Source organism: Macaca fascicularis, chromosome 9, assembly GCF_037993035.2.
Source record: "Macaca fascicularis isolate 582-1 chromosome 9, T2T-MFA8v1.1".
In the NCBI taxonomy this organism is placed as follows: domain Eukaryota; kingdom Metazoa; phylum Chordata; class Mammalia; order Primates; family Cercopithecidae; genus Macaca; species Macaca fascicularis.
This window is the reverse complement of record NC_088383.1, coordinates 120627998-120647940: the sequence shown is the minus strand read 5'-3', so window position 1 is coordinate 120647940 and position 19943 is coordinate 120627998. Positions and strand designations below refer to the sequence as shown.

Sequence of the window (19943 nt, the reverse complement as noted above, 5' to 3'; positions counted from 1 at the left end):
AGGGAAGGCAGAGCTGTGGTATCAGCATAATTCCCGTGTCAGTACTAAAGCCACTTAGCATTGAAGTCACCGGAGATGAGAACAAGGGAGGAATCCTAAAGACAAGAGAAGTGATATTTGCAGTGCACATACCTTGCTCCAAGTCAGGTGCTTTGCACACAGTGCACTACTACATTTAAACTACATAACAGCCCCATGAAGTAGGTACATTATTATCTTCGCGGTATAGATAATGAAATAGAGGTGCAGAGACACAGTGAGTGGTGAACTAGAGTTCCTTCTGACCTCAAAGGCCTTGGTTCCAAGTGACGCAGAAGAAACTCAGCCCTAGAGGTTATACCTCTTCCACTCAAGATAGCAACCAGCTTGAGGCAGGAATCAGCACCATTGTAAATCTGGAGACTGAGTCCGTTGCCAGCTGTGTTCCTATCAATTCTAATAAGATTAGGCAGGGAGAGGAAGTGGTCCATCTGAATAAACATGAAGGCTCCACTGTATCTATGTAGATGAGAGGCAGGCAAGACACTGTATCAGCAAATCCAGGAGGCTCCATTCCCACTTTAGTGCTCTTAAGAAAAATAAATTTAAAAATAGAGATAAAACAAGAGGATAACTGCATGTCCCTTCAATATCACCCTTGGGCATTAACTGGCTCGCCCAAATTCATATTTAATTATCTAGGACAGGAGTCGACAAACTATGACTGGCAGCCATATGTTTTGTAAGTAAAGTTTTATTTGAACACAGCCATAGCCATTTGTTTATGTATTATCTAAGGTTATTTTCATGTTACAATGCTAGAATTGAGTAGTTTAGCAGAGATCCTGTGACCTGCAAAACCAAAAGTATTTCTACCTGGCTCTATAAAGAGTTTGCTGACCCCTGACCTAGGAGAATGTGCTTGTGTTTGAATTGGCTATTTCCTATCTGATTAAACCCCAGATGTTCTGAGTTATAGATCTTCTGGTCAGTTTCCATAAGGGATAAAAGATAACCAGAAAGCTAGAGCTTGACTGCCCTGTAAGACGTTAATCCTCTGCCTTTTTTTTTAATTAGCAAATTTATTTTAATATCTCTTTGACTGACCAACTACATACGTTTTTTTCCTCTTAATTTTTCCTGGAAGCAGCTTTACCATCCTACTGCTTCCTTCATTAATTAATAAGTTGAATAGATTTTTTTAATTTGTATTCATTCTATTTTGTATGAGTCATGGTTTTAAATTTTTGAAAGCTATGCTTTCACAACTCCAGGGCATACCACTGAATGCAATATGAATGGAGAGGGCAGCAACTCTCGGTTTAGGGAGAGTGGCACGGGTAGCCAACCCCACTGGTGCCCACTACAGTATGGACCTCCTTAATTAACACAACAACCCTGTAAGGTTCGTTAACCTACAACATGGGGAAATGAAGATAATAGCAATACCCAACTCATAGGGTGGTTTTGGTGGTCAAACAAAAAAAATGCCAGTAAAGTATTTAGCCCCTTGTCCGTTAAATGCTAGCTATGATGATTATTACTGACGGTATTACCCTACGTATTAGTGTTTCTCTGGCTGCACGTTGCACTTGACTAAAGAGACAAGTAACTTGGTTTTGCAGGACCATACATCCAGATGAGGTGGGGAGTTGGCCTCATCCTTCCTCTACTGTGTAAATTGAGGTAGAGACTATAACTTCCTCACCTTTGTGCCCCTGCTTGCCCAGAAAAGCACCTGACACATGGTACATAGTCAATAAAAGTTTATTGACCTAAATTACCAGCATGTTGATGGGAATGATAAGTAAATATGACTGGCCAAAAAGTCATGATCACCTATAAAAATAGTAATGTATCGATTTGGTAGTACAGGTGGAGGCCAGGTTGGAGCAGAGACCTTGAGTTGTATAGCCTGAGGCTACTTTTCCTCTTTACAACTATGAAATGAGATGAAGACAACATTCCGAACACAGCTTGAATGGGCAGAAGTACAGAGATGTCTTCTTCCTTCTGTCATTGGAATCTTCCTCTGTTTCTGTGGGGAAATGGAAAATTAGACCTGTTCCCCTTCTACCCCTGGGGGCACAAAGCTGGCCAGCTTTATTACATTACAGGAGCTGCCTACCTCAATTGCATTGACAAGGCATGCCAGGCCTGTGCACACATCCAGATCTTTCTAATCCCTTTAGTTCCATCACCTGGACATTTTATTTGAAATTGATTTTTAAATGTCTGAGTAATTGAGGTTTATGTGTAGTTGCCTCTTTGAAACAGGGGTAAGCTGAGGCTGCTTGTATCCTCATTAAACACTGATTAGAAGTGATTGCATTACTGGAGGCCTCAATTTGTGCCATTTCTGAGGGCTCCCATTAGAGAGCGGCTTCCACACTTGGCAGACCTGGACGTCTGGAGAGAAGAAACAGTACAGAGTTGGGCTCTGCGTCCCCTCCTGCATTGTCTGCGGATGACCATCTCTAATGGGAGGCTGTTTTCCAGGGCTTCTCTCGGGCTCCATCTCTGGGGCATGTATAAGCCACCAGGCTCTGGTTTTGTTCTGGAGACGTAGGACTTAGGAATAAAGTTTTGGGGTTGGAAGACTAGTGTCATTTGGTGCTGATTTTGTAAACTTGGCCAAGTCCTAGAGCCTTTGTCTTACTCTATTTTGTTCTCCCATGTCTTACTTATACTGTGTATGTGTGACTCAGACTTGCTCTTTACCAAAGACATTGGCCTTCAGAGTTGGTGTGGATAAGGCCTACTGGGGGACAAAAAAGACCAAGATGAAAAATTGTGATCTTAAAAACATCCTCTGCCTCTATGCTCTTGAGAGTAGTTTTACCACTGCCCATTCCAGGAGGAATAGAGTTCGGGAGTTGGAAGTAAGGTGGGGATCCAAACTTATTTGGGTTTGAATAAGATCTGGGTTTGAATCTTAGCATTAAAGGCAGGGTAGTAATGAATACAATCCTGAGTCTCCCTTTTGTTCAGTTCCTTTATCTGTGAAATGGGACTGTCAAAGCCTACCTCAAAGGGTGAGTGGGAAGACTGGATAAAATAAGGTGTATACAGGGCTGGGCATAAAACAGTTCAGCCAACCTGAGGTCACTTAGAAATGATCTCGCCTGGCTCTTGCAGCTTTTTGTTTTGTTTTTCTTTGCTTTGGATTCTACACTATAAATCATGACCTCTGAGTTCCATGAAAAGGCAAAATTCTGTAGTAAAAAGGAAGGCTAAGAGGTAGGAGTCTGAGACCTCTGGCCTCTCCTGCAGCATACACTATCTAGAACAGCTCACTTTTTTTGTCTATATATTGGGGTTTTATGTAGTATTTCCCATTTAAAAATATACTGCTTTGAAAAGAAAAATGGACACTACGACTACATTAGAAAATCCACGGAGTCCTCAAGGTAAATAAGAACTCTGATTTCCTGTCACCCTGCAAAGCCCTCTCAGCACACCAAGTGGCAGAAGCTCCTTGACATGTATGGGAATAAATTTGACAGCCTATCTGGACTAGTGCATCACTCAAGCTATCACTACAGAGAAAGAAAGATGCACACAGATTCAGGTAATTCAGGGGTATGCCTCTAGTATTTGGAGTTCCTCTCTTCTTTTAGGCCAAATCCCAGAGCAGCAGATCTCCACCTGATCTTGGTTTTCTTAAAGTTGCCCCTAACACCTTGTTAATCTCCATTCCAGCACCTCACACTGAACTGAGTGTTAGGTAGGAATTCAACAAGTGTTGGCCAATGGAGGAGTCTCTATTTGAAGTAGATCAAGCCTCGTACTCATGGCCTGTGTCACTCTGCTCTGAAAGGCCCATATAGGGCATATTCTATGTGAACTTGTGTCCAAAAGAACTAATACTCAGGAGAAGCTGACTGAGGGAGGAGGGGGAAGGGAGGACCCCACAGAGGAGCAGGTGCTTGAGATGGACCCTGCCAAAGGTTAGGACTCAGAAGGGGAGAGAGAAGACAAGCCACTGTTGGCAGAGCCCAGAGTAACCACTAAAGTGAGAGGCAGGACTGAGCAGAGTGTGTGGCTAAGAAAAAGATTTCCAGGCTGGGAGTGAATGAGATTCAAGATAAATGGGATAATACATCTTCCTAGATGGTGCCAGAAAATGCTGGGTCCCTGCCCTTACTTTTCATCAGAGAAATCACAGTCATCATTAAACAGTGCAAACAGAGATCTTCTTCTCTAGTATTTAACCAGGGATCTGTGCCTCTTTCTAGAAATGGAGAGAGATAAGTAGAGGGAAAAGGTTAGGCCACCACTTATCACACAAATTAGTATGTGCCAGACAATTTACTAGACACTGTATCAAAACAGGGCTCATTGAATTCACAGAGCAAATCTATTGATACATTCAGTTATTCATTCTAAATAACTGTGTTCAGAATTCAGCTGTCCTGGGCTCTGGCAATGCAGCGGTGCATAAAATACCCCCAGGTCCCCATCTTTGCAGAACTTATATTTACAGGAGAGAGAATAATAATAAATAAACTGTCACTTGATAAGCATTAAGAAATATGAGGTAGACTGCTTATCCCTTTCTTGGAGAAGAAAAGACTGGGGTATGGAGAGCTTATACAAAATGCCCAGGGTCATCCACAGTCAACAGCAAACCCAGATATAAGTGTCTTCGAATCCTGTGCTTTTAACTGGTAAGTTCTTCCGTTCTTTTCATTCTTTTGGACATTGCATAGCCTTTTACCTTGAAATGCTCCCCTGATTTAAGCCAAAGGAACCAGTCAATATCCAGCAAAGGCCTTTGAGAAATGTGGCAGGCCCTGCACCTGCCCACAGGAGGGTTTGGAGCTCTGTGGAGTCTGCCTCTTTCTGGAGCCCTGAACACTACTCGATTTCTCTTCTTCAGAACAACTCACACTATAGCTTTTAGCCCAGCTCACCTCTAAGTATTAATTTGCTGCTTCTGGGCCACTGCGGTGTCACTGTGACTTAATGACCTAATTTCCATACAGTTTTTCTGGTTCAGTCACTTATTTGAGTCTTTGAGTATTTCTTCCCCTCCTATTCCACTTCTTCGGAAAGACACTTGCTCATATCCCAAAGCAGAAGCAAACACATTAGAGTTCAAATCTATGTAATTAGGGCAAAGAGTTTCTACTACACAGGCTTAGTCATGGGAGTTGGCTTCCCAGTTGTTAATAGAGGTTTAATCTGAGGAATTTTGCAGTTAAAAACCAAGAAGGGATTTCTTCTGAAAGTGAAGAGCATCTAACCCCATAATAGAACAAACATGGTATAGTTTGTTTCAAAATGATTCCAAGTGATTTATGTAAAGAGCCACTTAGAGAAAAGGGATTACATCTTTCTCCTCTCATGATAAACAAATGTCTCTGAAATAAAACAATTTGGCAGCATCTCCTCTTCTGACCCCAATGGGTAGTTCAATGTGAATGTGCATGTATTTGTTTGTCAAGCAAGTGACAAGAGGTTAAACCTCTTATTATTTTTATTATTTATTTATTATTATGTCCTCTTAGTTATTTTTCTGTTCATCAAAATGTGACATACATGCGGAAGTCATCTTCTTCCTGAAGAGAAATCTTTAAAATAACCAAAAAATTCTCCTTCCGCCTTAGCACTTCTTTTTAGAAAGAAAAAAATCATAAGAAAAGTGCTAAGACAGGCAATATTTTTAGAGCAAAGACTTTGTGTTAGACCCAACATAGAACATTCAAAAATCAGTGTCTCCATCTTCAAAGATTGTCTTCAGAGACAGTGTCTCTGACCTCTTAACTGTAAGAGACAGGCCCGCAAGTTCTGTAGAGAATATCAAGGAAGATGTTGGGTGAATAAACTGAAGGCAAAAGGGTGTCTGTAGGATCTTCCAGACTAGCAGATACACCCTTCTCAGTGTGCCTGCAAAAGGTCCAAAAGAGGACCCAAGCCCATCAGAACCCACCTGCTCACCCTCAGAGCCACCAAAATTGTTGACACTGTCTTCTCCAGTGACTTTCGAGTGCAGATGGAATAAACGCTTCATCTCTCCTCCCAGCCTTCAAAGCTTCCAGAGCCAGGGTTCTACCTCCCTTCCTCCTTTTTGAACTTTTCAAAAAATGTGCCCCTTCTCTGTCAGGTAACTCAGGCTTCATCTACTTCAAGGTATCGCTATCTTCCATATTCTCTGTATCTTCTCCTACCCTTGAACTTCTCATATTCTCCCCACTCAAAATATTTTCTGTCTTCAATGCTCCTCCAATGTTTGAATACTCAAAGGTTATCAAAGTGGCATGCCCACATCATAACATTCACACCTCTTAGAAATGCATGTGGAGTCTCTCCTATCCTCCCCTGTTCTACCCCACTACATGGCACATTTGCAGCATTTAGCAAATTCTGCCCTCTGTGGGTATGGTTCCATCTGTGTCACCGTCTCCAGACAGTGAACCTGCCAAGGACAGACACATATCTGACTCATCTTGACATCTCCCATATTCCTAGTACATTTCTCACTACATGAACACACACAAGACATTGGTTTAGCTGAATTCCAGAGGTAAAGGACAACCTCAGAATGGTAGCTGTGTGAGGGTGATATTGGCCCAAATGCTCATCCATGGGAGAGTGCCTGAATAAGTGGCCTAGAGTCACACAATGAAATGTATAATACAGAAGTGAAAATAATTGAGTTACAGTTGCATGCAGTGGTCTGAATGAATCATAGGAATATAATAACAAAAAATAACTCTCAAAGGATTACATACAGCATGACATTATTTAAACTTAAAAACATTCTAAATAAAAGATATGTGTTTAGGCATGCATGAATATTTAATAGAACAATATAAAAAGGAAGGGAAAAGAATGATGTATACAAAATTTGGATTGAAGAAAGCAGGAGATGTGCTGCTGGGAAATATCATATGGTTAGATGTAGGTTATTGAAAGATTCTAGCTTTTGTTTTTGGTGGTAGATTTGTGCATGCTTATTAAAATTTTTTAAATCAACTAAATAATAAAAAGTAGGCCAGACATTAGCCAATGATGAAAGTGTGTCATGAGTCACAGATTCTAATTAATTTAATTGTGTGCACCTGAGGTCTGTTTAAACAACAGAAAAAACAAACTCTTGGCAATTAGCCATTTATGACCGTTAGGAATTAGAGACCATCCTAGTGTCTTGTGGAACATCTTATTTTGTTCTTAGGGAAAGCAGAGGAGCAGGGGTTTTCTCAAATTCTCCTCCAGAATGATCTTCACTGACCCTCCTATGTCACTCACACATAGCATCCCTTTGTCTTCATCTCCTTCTACTGAATGCACAAGTGCAAGCAAGATTCCCAGTGAGAGCGAAGATACTAATTGAGTCACCCAGGACTACATTTATGCATTTATTCATTCAGCAAATATTTATTTATCAGGTACTGTGCTACATACTACATATACAGAGGCCTTCAAAAGTAACGTGAAGCCTTTCCTCCTAGAGCTTACAGACTAATGGAAAAGACAGGCAATGCACATATGCACACAGAAACACATGCATTGACTACGTAATTATAAACTCTGGAAAGTTCGGTAAAGAAGAACAGAACTGGGTGCCAAGAGAGAACAATGAGAACATTGTTTTTTGTTAATGTGTAAGGTAACTTTTTTTTTTTTTTTTTTTTTGAGGAGGAGTTTCGCTCTGTTGGCCAGGCTCGGGGTGCAGTGGTGAAATCTTGGTTCACTGCAAGCTCTGCCTCCCGGGTTCATGCCATTCTCCTGCCTCAGTCTCCCAAGTAGCTGGGACTACAGGCACCTGCCACCACACCAGGCTAATTTTTTTGTATTTTTAGTAGAGATGGGGTTTCACCATGTTAGCCAGGATGGTCTCGATTTCCTGACCTTGTGATCTGCCCACCTCAGCCTCCCAAAGTGCTGGGATTACAGGCATGAGCTCCTCGCCCGGCCAAGGTAACATTTTTAAGAGAGGATAGCAATGCAGGAAAAAACATGCTACTGGGAAGGCCTGAAGGTCACCATCTGCGCCTTTGCCTGGATAGGCATGTCTGTCAGTTTAAGGAGCGTTGTCAGAAATGACTTGGCTGAGGTGTTGTAATGGGCTTATAAGGTTCTCATCAGCCTTGCCAGCGAGGCTAATGTTCTTCATCAGCAACATTCTGGTTCCTGCTCACTGTGACTAGGGAGAAATGCAAGGAGAAGGATAGGACATCAGGACACAGAGGTGGTCAGAGGAAGAAATATGGATTTATGATGGGTTTGGTGGAGGAGTCATGGGGTGTTTTAAGCAGGGAAGTAACATGTTCTCATTTACATTCTCAAAATGATCACCCTGGCTGCTGTGGGGAAAATGAATAGGGGCGAATGTAGAACCAGGAAGACCAGTTGGGGTGCAGAATCTAGAGATGGATGATGGTGCCTTGGGCTCGGGTGGTACCTGTGGAGATATGAAAGATAGGGTATAGGGTTGGGGTATGTCTTGGAGACAGAGTCAATACATTTTGCTAAAAAATTAAAAGTTGGAGAAAAGAGGAAACAAAAATTATTTCTACATTTTTGGCTTAAGAAACTAGGTGTTTTGTGGTACCATTTATAAAATTTAAAAGATTTGGGTAAAGGGAGAATGTATGAGGAGAGGACATTGGAACGTGTTGTGTTTGGTTTTGTTTTGTTTTTTCTTGAGACAGAGTCTTGCTCTGTTGCCCAGGCCAGAGTGCAGTGGCACAATCTTGGCTCGCTGCCACCTCTGCCCCCCTGGGTTTAAGCAATTCTCCCACCCCAGCTTCCTGAGTAGCTGGGACTACAGGCTTGCACCATCACACCCAGTTAAGTTTTATATTTTTGTAGAGACGGGTTTTCACCTTGTTGTCCAGACTGGTCTCCAACTTGTGAGCTCAAGTGATCTGCCTGCCTCGGCCTCCCAAAGTGTTGGGCTTATAGGCATGAGCCACCGTGCCCGGCCTGTGTTTACTTTTGGTAAGTTAAAATTGATATGCCCATTCTATATTTAAACAGAAATTCAGGTAAGATATTGGAAATTTTACTTGTGAATTTTGGAAGAAATCTGGGCTAGAGACCTGCATTTGTGAGTTAACTATGGATAGGTGGTATTTAAAGTAATGGGCCTGGATGAGATGCACTCAGCAGAGAGGCCAGAGAGAAAAGGGAAGGCCTAGGATGAAGCCCTCAGGCAGGCCACTATGTAGGGGTGAGTCATGGTAAGAAAGGGCAGAAAAGGACTACAAAGGAGCTACCTTTGAGGTGGGAGGAAATGTAGGAGAGCATAGATCTCAGAAATCAAGAGAAGAGAGGGTTTCAAGAAGCAGAGTCATGACTTGTCAAATGATGGCTGAGAGATGAAGTCAAGCAAGAAAATAGACATGCCTGCTGGCTGTGTTAATGCAGAAATGGCAGAGTTTTCCTTATGGGGTGTTGGAGCAGGAAACCCAGCCAAGGGAGAAGAACAGATGAGGGAGTGGAGCTCTGCTAGGAATTACACTGTGTGGGGCATTTTACAAGCAAACAACTTAAGTATATCTTTAACAAGTCCATGGCATAGAAAAAAGTATGTTCTAGATTAAAAGAGATTTAAGAGATGATGAAATGCAACGTATGAACCTTATTTGGCTTGTTGTTCAACTACCAAAATAAGAAGACATTTTGAGGATAATTGAGGAAATGTGAAGCTAAGTTGGATATTAGAGGATATTAAGGAATGTTTGTTAATTGTATTAGATGTGATAATGTTATGATTATGCAAGAAAATGCACTTATTTTTAAGAAAGAAACTGAAATAGGAGTAAAATGTCATTAGATCTGATATTTAGTTTAAAATGCTACAGCAAAAACTGAAAAAGTAATGAAGAAAATACGACCTAAAGTTAACATGGTCCATATGATGAGTATATGGGGGATCATTATACAATTCTATGTTTGCGTGTGTTTGAAATTTTTTCATTATAGACGTTACAAAACAGGCGTACAGTGAAGGGGAGCAGAGAAATAGGACAGCAGCTAGAGGGGAATGCAGGTCAAAGAAAGCTTTTAAATTGTTGTTAAAGAAGAAACACTAGATCATTTCCATGATGACAATGATCTGAGAGAGGAAGAAATTGATGATACAGGAAAGATGGAAAATAGGTATGTCTCCAGGTTCCTAGGGGACCCAGAGGGGACCTGATGAAGCCCAAGTGCACATGCTGGCCTGTGATCTTTGGGAACAGTAAAGAGAGATGAGCACAGAGGCAGGTAATCCAAACCCACAGAGGTGGATTTGGTAGTGGATAAAATCATGCAGTTCCTTCAGGTCAATTATGCTTTCTCAATGACCCATGAGAAAAGATCCTTAGCTGAAGAATAGTCCACAGTGGCATGGAAAATGGGAAGAGGAAGAATGATGTGTAAAGTAGATCATTTGTTGAAAAGTGGGAAAGTGTTGTTGGATTTCCAAGTGGTATTAAGGCTCCATTAGAGATGCTGGGTGAGGAATTGCAATTGAGAAGTCAGGACTCTTGGTGGTTCTCCCCAGCAGCATCCATTTGCTCAGGTGAAGGCATAAAGAAATCAGTAATTGTCTCTAATTAGTTGGGTGCTTTGCTACACACACACACACACACACGTATGTATGTATATATGTATGTGTGTATATGTGTGTGTGTGTGTATATATATATAGATATGGAATAGAATGCGGGAGCTAAGATGCCTGGAAGGAACATATGATGGAATTTACGCCAGTCAAGGAGGAAAGTAAGGACATGAAGGAGGGAGGTAATGGAGAGTGAGAAGTTAACTAAAGGGGTTGGAGAGCTCGATGAGGCCTCCACATTCACTGAGCAAATGCCATGTGCTTAGCACTGTTTGGAACATTTTATATATATTATCAAATTGTTATAGCAACCCTAAGAGATAGTTCTCATTATTGTTATTATTTGCCTCTTAAAGGGAAATGAACTGAAAGCACAGAAGTTAAGGAACTTGTGCACAGTCCCATAGCTGTTTAATGCTGGGATTTGAAGCCTGGTAGTCCAGGGCCAAAGCCCGCATTTATCCCCTAAAGACACAGCCTCATTTGTAATTTTTGGAGCTCATATTATGAGGTAGACGAGCTGGAAAAGTCACAGGTGGTGGTCAGATAGTGACATGCTTGACATCGAGAGATCAAAAGTTCAAACATGGGAAAAAGGAGGTGGGGTAGAGAAAGATCACTAGCTATGAGGAGGTCAAGTAAATAAGAAGTCCGGGAGTTAAATGAAAGATCATTGCAGATATCAAGGGCTTCAAGGATAGTGGCAAGAGGTAAGGGAACAGATTTCTTTACAGCAGGATTTCTGAAAGAGTGTTGTGGTGCCAATTTATTTTATGAGATGCCAAAAGGAAGAAGCATATGTTACATTTCTCATATTTATTCACCGTCCTTTCTTTCAGAACACATGTATTCTGAGAATCATAATATATTCCTAGGAATCTAATCCAAAACACATTACTGCAGAGAAATGAGCTCCAAGACAAAGCCCAGGTCACATCCCCACCCCATTTCCCATGCCCACACATCCAACCCTGATCCCACTCAGAATGAACCAAGAAACAGCTATGAAACTGTTCCTGCCCCACTGAGGGGCAAGCATGTGCCTTTGAAGAATTATTCATTACAAACTCTGAAAGCTTCCATCTTCCTTCATCTGAACAGTTTAGTCAAAACTACATTTCTGCTTGCCAGAAAAATCTTAGCTGCAAGCCACTCTCCTAAAGCAATCCAGGCCTGCTTTTCAGGCTTCAGAGTTTGAGATGAGCCAAATAATTTCCAAGATAATCACCTGACCTTCCCCCTTACTGAAGCCAACCTGAATATGTGGTTTTTGAAGATTCAGCCACCATCAGTCATTTACAATGATGGAACTCTGTGTTACCTTGTACTTAGAGACCTGGGCACAGTTCAAATAAACGAAAAACAACCCATGCTTTTCCTCCCAATTCTTCTGCTAATGGAAACCTTTTGAACTGAACTTTTATTGGTTATTTGTTACTGTCATTTGCCATTGTCTGCATCCAAGATGATGAGTTTGTGACTAAATCCACTTCTCCCTAAGCCTTAGAGGGAATTGAATTGACATTCAGGTGCAAACAGCCAGCGACTGAACACAGTACAATTCCAGCCACCATGATCCCATATCCAGCTTAATTTTAATCATTTGTAAACCATATGTAAGTGGTAAAGTTAAAGTCAGCGAAGAAAGGGGGTGATATTGGCATTATCAGGATTCAATAATTCCCTCAAGCAGCCCCCAACCTATCTTCTCACTGTTATACATCACTTCACCAATTGGAATGCATTTTGCTTCCACAGCTTCTTGGGATCTCAACCCAGCTTAGGATGGCCAGCTGTTATAGGGGCAACTATACACGTGATTACATTTTTATTGGGCTTTCTAAACCATATTTCTCTCTCCTTTATATTTTCACCAAAATGGAGCTATGGAAAACATCTAATAAAAAACATTGAACTCCATTTCACAGCTTAACAATGTAAATGCTTATCAATAATTTATAGCAAATAAACTCAATGCCACTGGTTTCTTTATCATGTTCTGTTTTTCTAACATTATAAAAGAAAATAATACTAAAAGAAGCCATTATAAAACAAAATATCTCTCTAGCTGTCTTGTTAAATAGTCATTGACAGTGTGTCAGGAAACTATACCAAATACAGAATTAAGCTCATTGCTCTTATAAATTCTGGTGTCAATGCAGGATGGACTTAGAAGCCTCAAAAAAAAAAAAAAAAAAAAAAGGAAAAAAATCTGTGGAAGGAAGATATACTTTCTTCAACAGGGAACTGTCTTTCCTTTTTTGAGACAGAGTTTCGCAATGCTATGATCTTGGCTCACTGCAACCTCCGCCTCCCAGGTTCAAGCGATTCTCCTGCCTCAGCCTCCAAAGTAGCTGGGATTACAGGCATGCTCCACCACACCTGTCTACTTTTGTATTTTTAGAGACAGGGTTCTCCGTATTGGCCAGGCTGGTCTCGAACTCCTGACCTCAGGTGATCTGCCCGCCTTGGCCTCCCAAACTGCTGGGATCACAAGCGTGAGCCACCACACCCAGCCTAACAGGGAACTTTCTAAATCAGCTTTTTAAAAATCAACTTTATTGAGGTATAATTTACAAACACTAAAAAGCCCACATTTGAAATATGCAATTCAGTGAGCTTTGACCAATATGTAAATCTATGCAACTACCATCACAATTAGGATATAAAACATTACCATTATTTCAGAAAGTTCCTTGGGGTTCCTCTCCAGCCATGTCCACTCCCATAGGAAACTCCTGTTCTGAGTTACATCACCACTGTTTTGCCCATTATTTTGCCTTTCATTCACTTTATATAAAGTAATATATGTACTCTCCTGTATCTTTCTTGATTCATCATGATTTTTTTAACTTCATCTATTTTGTTTAGTTTTTTTATATTTGCATTCATGTTCTATTTTGAATTATCTTTTCTTTATAAAGTGTGAGGGAGTGGTTAAAATTTATTTTTCCCCCGATAGGAATAAAACATTTTTATTTCTATATAGAATTATGTTAGTGCCTTTGTTGAAAATCAATTGACCATATGTGTGGTATATTTCTGGAATCTCCATTATGTTCCATTCATCTAAATGTGTATATTTACCAGAATCACACTGCCTTGATTTCTGTAGATGTGTATCTACAGTACACAGTCTTAACATCAGGAAATGTACGAACTCCAACTCTTTTTTTTTCTCAAAATCATTTTGGCTACTCTAGATCTGTTGTATGTTGCCAAATAATTTTTAGAATCAGCTTGTTGACTTTTTTAAAGAGACTATAGAATTATGAATGTGATTTTGTTGAATCTATACATCAATTTGTGAAGAACTGACACTTAACAAACAGTATTGTAACATCCAATGCATGAATATGATATAATTCTTCATTATTTAAATCTTCTTTAATTTCTCTCTACAGTGTTTTGCAGTTTTTGAATGTGGAGTTTTTGTACATAATTGGATTTTATGGCATTGTAAATATAATTTTTAAAATTTATTTTCTAAGTATTTATTATCAATATATGTAGAAATGAAGTTGATTTTTGTATTTTGACCTTGAATCCTGTGATTTTACTACATTCACTCATTCATTCACATACTATTTTGTAAGATTCTGTAGGATTTTCTAAATAGACATTTATATTGTATGCCAAAAAGGCAATTTTCTTTCTTTCTACTCTTTTGCATTTTTTTCCTTGACTATTCAACTGGCTAAGATCTCTAGTACAATGTTGGATAGAAGTGAACATCCTTGCCTTATTTCTAAACTTAAAGAGAAGACATTCAATATTTTACCATTTTTGTAGGTGTTAGCTGTAAATTTTTCACAGATGACCTAAATCAAGTTGATTTTGACCTTTGGATATATTTTCATTATTATTCAATTTAAAATGTTTTCTTTCCTTTTCTAAATCCATCCCCTGAAGCACTTATCATTTGACTTACAAATAATCCAATTACACTCTAAGCTATTTTAAAATACACAGTTAAGTTATTATTGACTATAGTTTTTGTTTGTTTGTTTGTTTTTTGAGACGGAGTCTTGCTGTGTTGCCCAGACTGGAGTGCAGTGGTGTGATCTTGGCTCACTGCAGCCTCCACCTCTCGGATTCAAGCAATTATCCTGCCTCAGCCTCCTGAGTAGCTGGGGTTATAGGCGCCTGCCACCACCCACCACACCCGGCTAATTTTTGTAGTTGTTTTTTTTTTTTTTCCTTTTTTTCAGTAGAGACAGGGTTTAACCATGTTGGCCAAGCTGTTCTTGAATCCCTGACCTCAAATGATCTGCCTGCCTCGGCCTCGCAAAGTGCTGGGATTACAGGCATGAGCCACTGCGCCCAGCTGACTATAGTTATTTTCTGCTTTCTCTTGCAACTGCTTCACCAGGGTCATTTTGAAGTGGGTTGTTTAATTTACAAATATTTAAGGATTTTTCTAGATATTGTATTGTTATAAATTACTAATTTAATTCTTGTGTGATCAGAGAACATATTTTATAAGATTTCTATCTTTTAAAAATCACTGAGGCTTATTGTTTTGTCAAATAAAATTGTGAACATTGCATGTGCATTTGTAAATAATGCATTTTCTACAGTTGTTGAGTATCGTGTTCTGTAAATCTCTCAAGGGGGTCAAGCTGGTTTACAGTATTATTCAAATTTATTTTTATACCTTTATCAACATTTTTTACCCTACTAGTTATATCAAGCATACCTACACTCCTAAGAGAAGTAATGTTAAAATCTCCAACTATAATGTTGCATTGGTTTATATTTCTATTGATTTCCAACTTTGTGAATTTTGCTGCTTTTTTATTAGTTGTATATATATTTAAAAATTATGTCTTCCTCGTGAATTGTACCTTTTATTGTTATGAAATGTCCATCTTTATCCATTTTATTGCAATACTTAGTGTCTTTATGGTTATATATTTAGATTGTAATATCGCCATACTTACTTCCTTATGTTTGCTTTTGGCCAGGTATGGCTTTTTTTGTTCTTCATATTTCAACATTTTTTTGTTTATTTATATTTAAAATATGTTCCTAATGTATAGCATATAGTTGAAACCTGCTTTTCAACTTAGCCTACCAATCTTTGCATTTTAACTAGAATCTTTGGTTAGTACATTAACATTACATTGATATGGTTCTATTGAAGTTTACTACTTTGCTATTTATTTTGTAATTGTCCAATGTTTTAGCTCTCTTCTGCCCTTTTTTCTTAATCAAATATTTTAAGGAACCATTTAATAGCCCTTATTGTTAGTTATATTATCTTTATTGAATACTTTTGGGTTAAAAATATACAAACTTGATACACCAATGTTATTTAGAAATAGATATTGTACCTCTTCAGACTTTGAACCTTGATGGTTTTCATTTTCTTCTTCTCAATTCCCATTTCACACTGCAAAGTAATGTAATTATACTTACCCAACCCCACATCATTTGTACTATTTTTGTTATATATTTATTTTATTTATAAATATGTTGTGAGCATCACATTACAGCGTTATAATTTTTCCTTAAAAAAGTCAGATGTCTTTTCAGAACAATATGAGGAAAAAACTGTCATGTATTTATCTAATTATTTGCCACTTCCAGTGTTCTTTTTTCCTTCCCACATAGCCAAGTTTCCATCTGGTATCAGATCCTTTCAGCCTGAAGAGTAACATTTAGCCTTTGTTATAATTCAGGTCTTATGGTAATGAATTTTTCAGCTTTCATTTTACATTTATAAAGGATACTTTCTCATATTTCTCCTTAGTTCCAATGGAAACTATCATCCTTAGTTTCCCTGTATGTACTGTGCTTTGTCCACCTTCAAGATATTTTGTTTAATTTTGAATTTCAGCTGTTTGAGTCTGATTTGCCTAGGTGTGGTTTTCTTTGTATTTATCCTGTTGTGGATTCACAGAGCTCTTGCATCTGTAAGTCAGTGTTTATTATCAAATATAGGAAATATTTGACCATTAATTTCCAAATATTTTTTCTGCTGCTTTCTTGCTCTTTTCTCTTTCTGAGCCTCTAATTACATGTTTGATAGGGTTCCCCATATTATCTCAGAAGTTCCTGATGCTCTGTTAATTTTGCTTCAGTCTTTTTGTTTTTGACTCTGGGCGGGTCTAGAACAGGCCGTTCTCTAAAAGTGTGGTGCTTTCTTTTAAAGTAAGTACTTTCTGATTTCTTAACTAGATGCTGCAGTGTTAATGAGCTCTCTCCACTTTAGCTGGACTGGACCACCAGTGCCCCTCAGCACTGATTTGTATCTAGAAACTCTTTTGCATTCTCAATACTATTAATGGCCACTTTCTCATAAGCTTTTCCATGTAATCTGCAAAGCCTAACCCTCAACCAATAACACCAACGAACTCTCATACAGCCCATGTTCGGCTTTCTGCCTCTGATGCCTTACCATAGAGAATCCAGCTCTTTTAACTGCCCTGAATTCTGACCTCTGCCTTTTTTGCTCAGTGGGACACCTGCACTCTGCCTGGACCCCAGCTCACTAGGTTGACGTCAAAAACTTGTACCCAGGCAGAAAATCTTGGTACTCTCCTTGTGAGTTTCCCTGATCTTAGCTATTGTGGTCTTCCCCGCCTGTTATTCAATGCCAGAAAACAGTTTTGTAACAACTACTGTACCATAGCCAAGTGAAGATAAAAAATTGTTATGCATATGCTATCTACTTCAGATTGTTTTTGTATAAACTCTAAAACGTCATAAAATTAAATGGGGAAGTGTTTTTATCATGAGAAAGAAAAGGAAAATTGGGGAGTATTTTTGGCTTGAACTCACAAGGTGACTATGTTTCTATATTTGTTTGCCTCGTCCTGTGGGGCAAGATGGTCTAGAAATGTTCTAGATAGTGTGACTCATTGTCTTTTCAGTTGTCAGCCTTCTGTGGAAATTCTAAGATTCCATCAGTCTAAGCAGGCCAGACTTACCATTTCTGCAACTTTTTCTCGATTTTTAATCGTATTTTTCCTTTTTAATAGCTCAGGCCTCTCTTTTTTGAAAGGTCCATGCTCCTTCCTAAATGCTAAATCCAGAACGTTATAGGAGAAGGAATGAGTGGCTATTCCCTTTGAGCATTTCGTTTGAATAAGAAATACCAATGTTCTTGAGGTGTATTTTTAAGCCATGCAAGGAAGGCTGACACTCTTGACTGACTGGAATTTCTTCTATTGTGGGTTTTCTTTATTAAACTCTATTAAACTCTATCTATTTAAACTTTATTAAAGTATTGTTAGATCTATGTCAGGACATGCATGCCCTTTAAGAAGGGCTCAGGCAGGAGCCAATTATGCTGAGAAGCAAGTACTCCTCGGTAGGCAATGGAGGGAAAGCCAGCAAAAGATAAGAGAAATTGGGCATATTCATCAGGCCAGATGGTCAAACCGGAAGGCTGAGCCACCTGAACACACTGTATTATTTTATTGGCCATTAAGCAAGGTAAAATTTTGCAGTAATATTTAACAACATGTTCTTTTTTTTCTCCCTCATTTAAAATCATCAGGCCTGAAATGTGTCAAGTGAAAGCTGAACACAGAATGAAATCTGTGTTCCAGGAAATGTCACTAAGGGTTTTGAAGCAGCTGACACTGTCATTGAAGTTCTATGGCAGCAAGATTACAGAATTGATCAAGGGTTCCCCAGTGGATCAGATGAGTTAGATATATGTGAATTCTCTAGGACTTGACTTTTTCTTTTTTACTTCACCTCCAAGGAGGAGACCATGGAAGTTCCCCACAAAACAGTCCTTGCTAGAGAGTTATTTAAAAAGAAATCATTCTAAGACTTCATAGCACCCAGAACTGAAGTAGAACCCAAATCTCATCCCATGCCCCACCTGCTACCCCCAACCTAAGCTGCCATTGCTCTCTGTATATACACCAGAATGGCCATCTTAGTTTAAATGCTATATCCTGGCTCTCCCTAAAACCTTTCTGTGTCCTCAGCATAGAGAACACTCATGTTCTTGTGTTCTTTTCATTCTGATGTTCTCAAAAGGCTCGCTTCCAAGAGGATGCTATGTATTGGCTTTAGGGCCGCTGGGAAATGTCAGGAGGTCTCCTATGATCTGATGTTATCAGTGTTTCCTGCTGCTCTCCATGAAGTGTGTTTTGATCTTTCTTTCTTCCAGGGCTGCTGCTTCTCAGCTGCCCCATTTCCTTTTTCCAGGATCGCATGGGTCCGCACCAGCTCATCATTTCAGTCGCTTTCATCTTCAAAGTGAATCCTTAGTCACCTTTAAGTGGCTTCAGGTACTAACTTTGGGTGAACTTCTAATATGTATAGAAGAATGGTACATTTTCCTTTTATTAGGCTTCCAGTTCATTGAGTCAGATATTTCAAGCTGTACCCCAAACCAAGAGACTCCAAGTGTCAAATCGTCAAATTAAAGAATTTTCTTGAAGTTTCAGCCAATTCTTCCCCCAAAATGTAGGAGGACTGAATATTTCTGAGTTTAGAATCTGGCTAGAATCTTACCTGGGCACCTGAGTTGCAGGCTATCTCCCTGCCACAACAGCTTCCTCAGTGGAATTCTGGGCTGAAGAGAGAATAAGAAAATGAATACCAAACTATTAATTTCATTGAAATTAATTTCTGCATTTCTGTTGAAATGCAGAAGCTGATCATCCATACTGATGCTATCATCACTGACTACATTAAAGTTTCTAGACAAATTCAGTAAGCATTTTGATGCCAGCTAGGCAGTGAGAGACATGTGCTGGGGATGCCAAGCTGAATGAGCAGATGCCCCTGCCTGCTAAGAGCCCACGTGGAAGTCAGTGGTCCAAACAGTAAGAGTCTGAAACTGTTTTTAAATAGGTCCTTTTCACTCTACAGGAAATAGGAATCTCTGAACAGGAAAAATCTCTGCTAGACCACACTATTTGTATACCACCAGATGCTTCATACCTCCCCACCTCCATTTCAGGAGCTCCATGGCCCAAACGTGATTAGCCACATCTGTCTCTCAGATGTGGGGTTTTCATTTGCCCTAGCTCAATTTTCAGTAATTACACTGAACACATCTTTGCCTTCTTATGCTCTACCTGCGTTGTGCCAGCTGACCATTCTATTCCAAAACAGGAAATTGTCCCTGCTTTCTTAGAAAGCTGAGATCAATCAAGGATGCTCCAAATCATTTTAGGATTTTTCAGGCTATTTAAGGAAAGCAGTGCAACTTAAGATATATCAGCGTCTTATCCAGCCACCGGTGCTAGGCACTAGAGTGTGTGTGGAAGTGAATTTCCCATGAAAGTCGCAAGGCTTAAGCCTCAGAGTCCTGCACTTCATGGCATTGGGAAGGGCCCTAATAATGTCCTATGGTCATTCTATATTCTTCTGTATAAAATGGACTTCCCAAATTGTACATGCTTCTGATCCCACAAAACCTGAATCTACAT

General features: G+C 39.5%; 1 long non-coding RNA gene across 1 annotated transcript; it reads right to left on the bottom strand.

The window, feature by feature from the left end:
* Window positions 1-7341: 7341 nt before the first annotated feature.
* On the bottom strand, window positions 7342-19083 carry LOC141407611 (uncharacterized). The gene is made up of 2 exons (XR_012417291.1): window positions 19021-19083; window positions 7342-8389 (listed from the first exon to the last, which is right to left on the bottom strand). It is a non-coding gene; the product is annotated as an uncharacterized lncRNA (long non-coding RNA).
* Window positions 19084-19943: the final 860 nt, after the last annotated feature.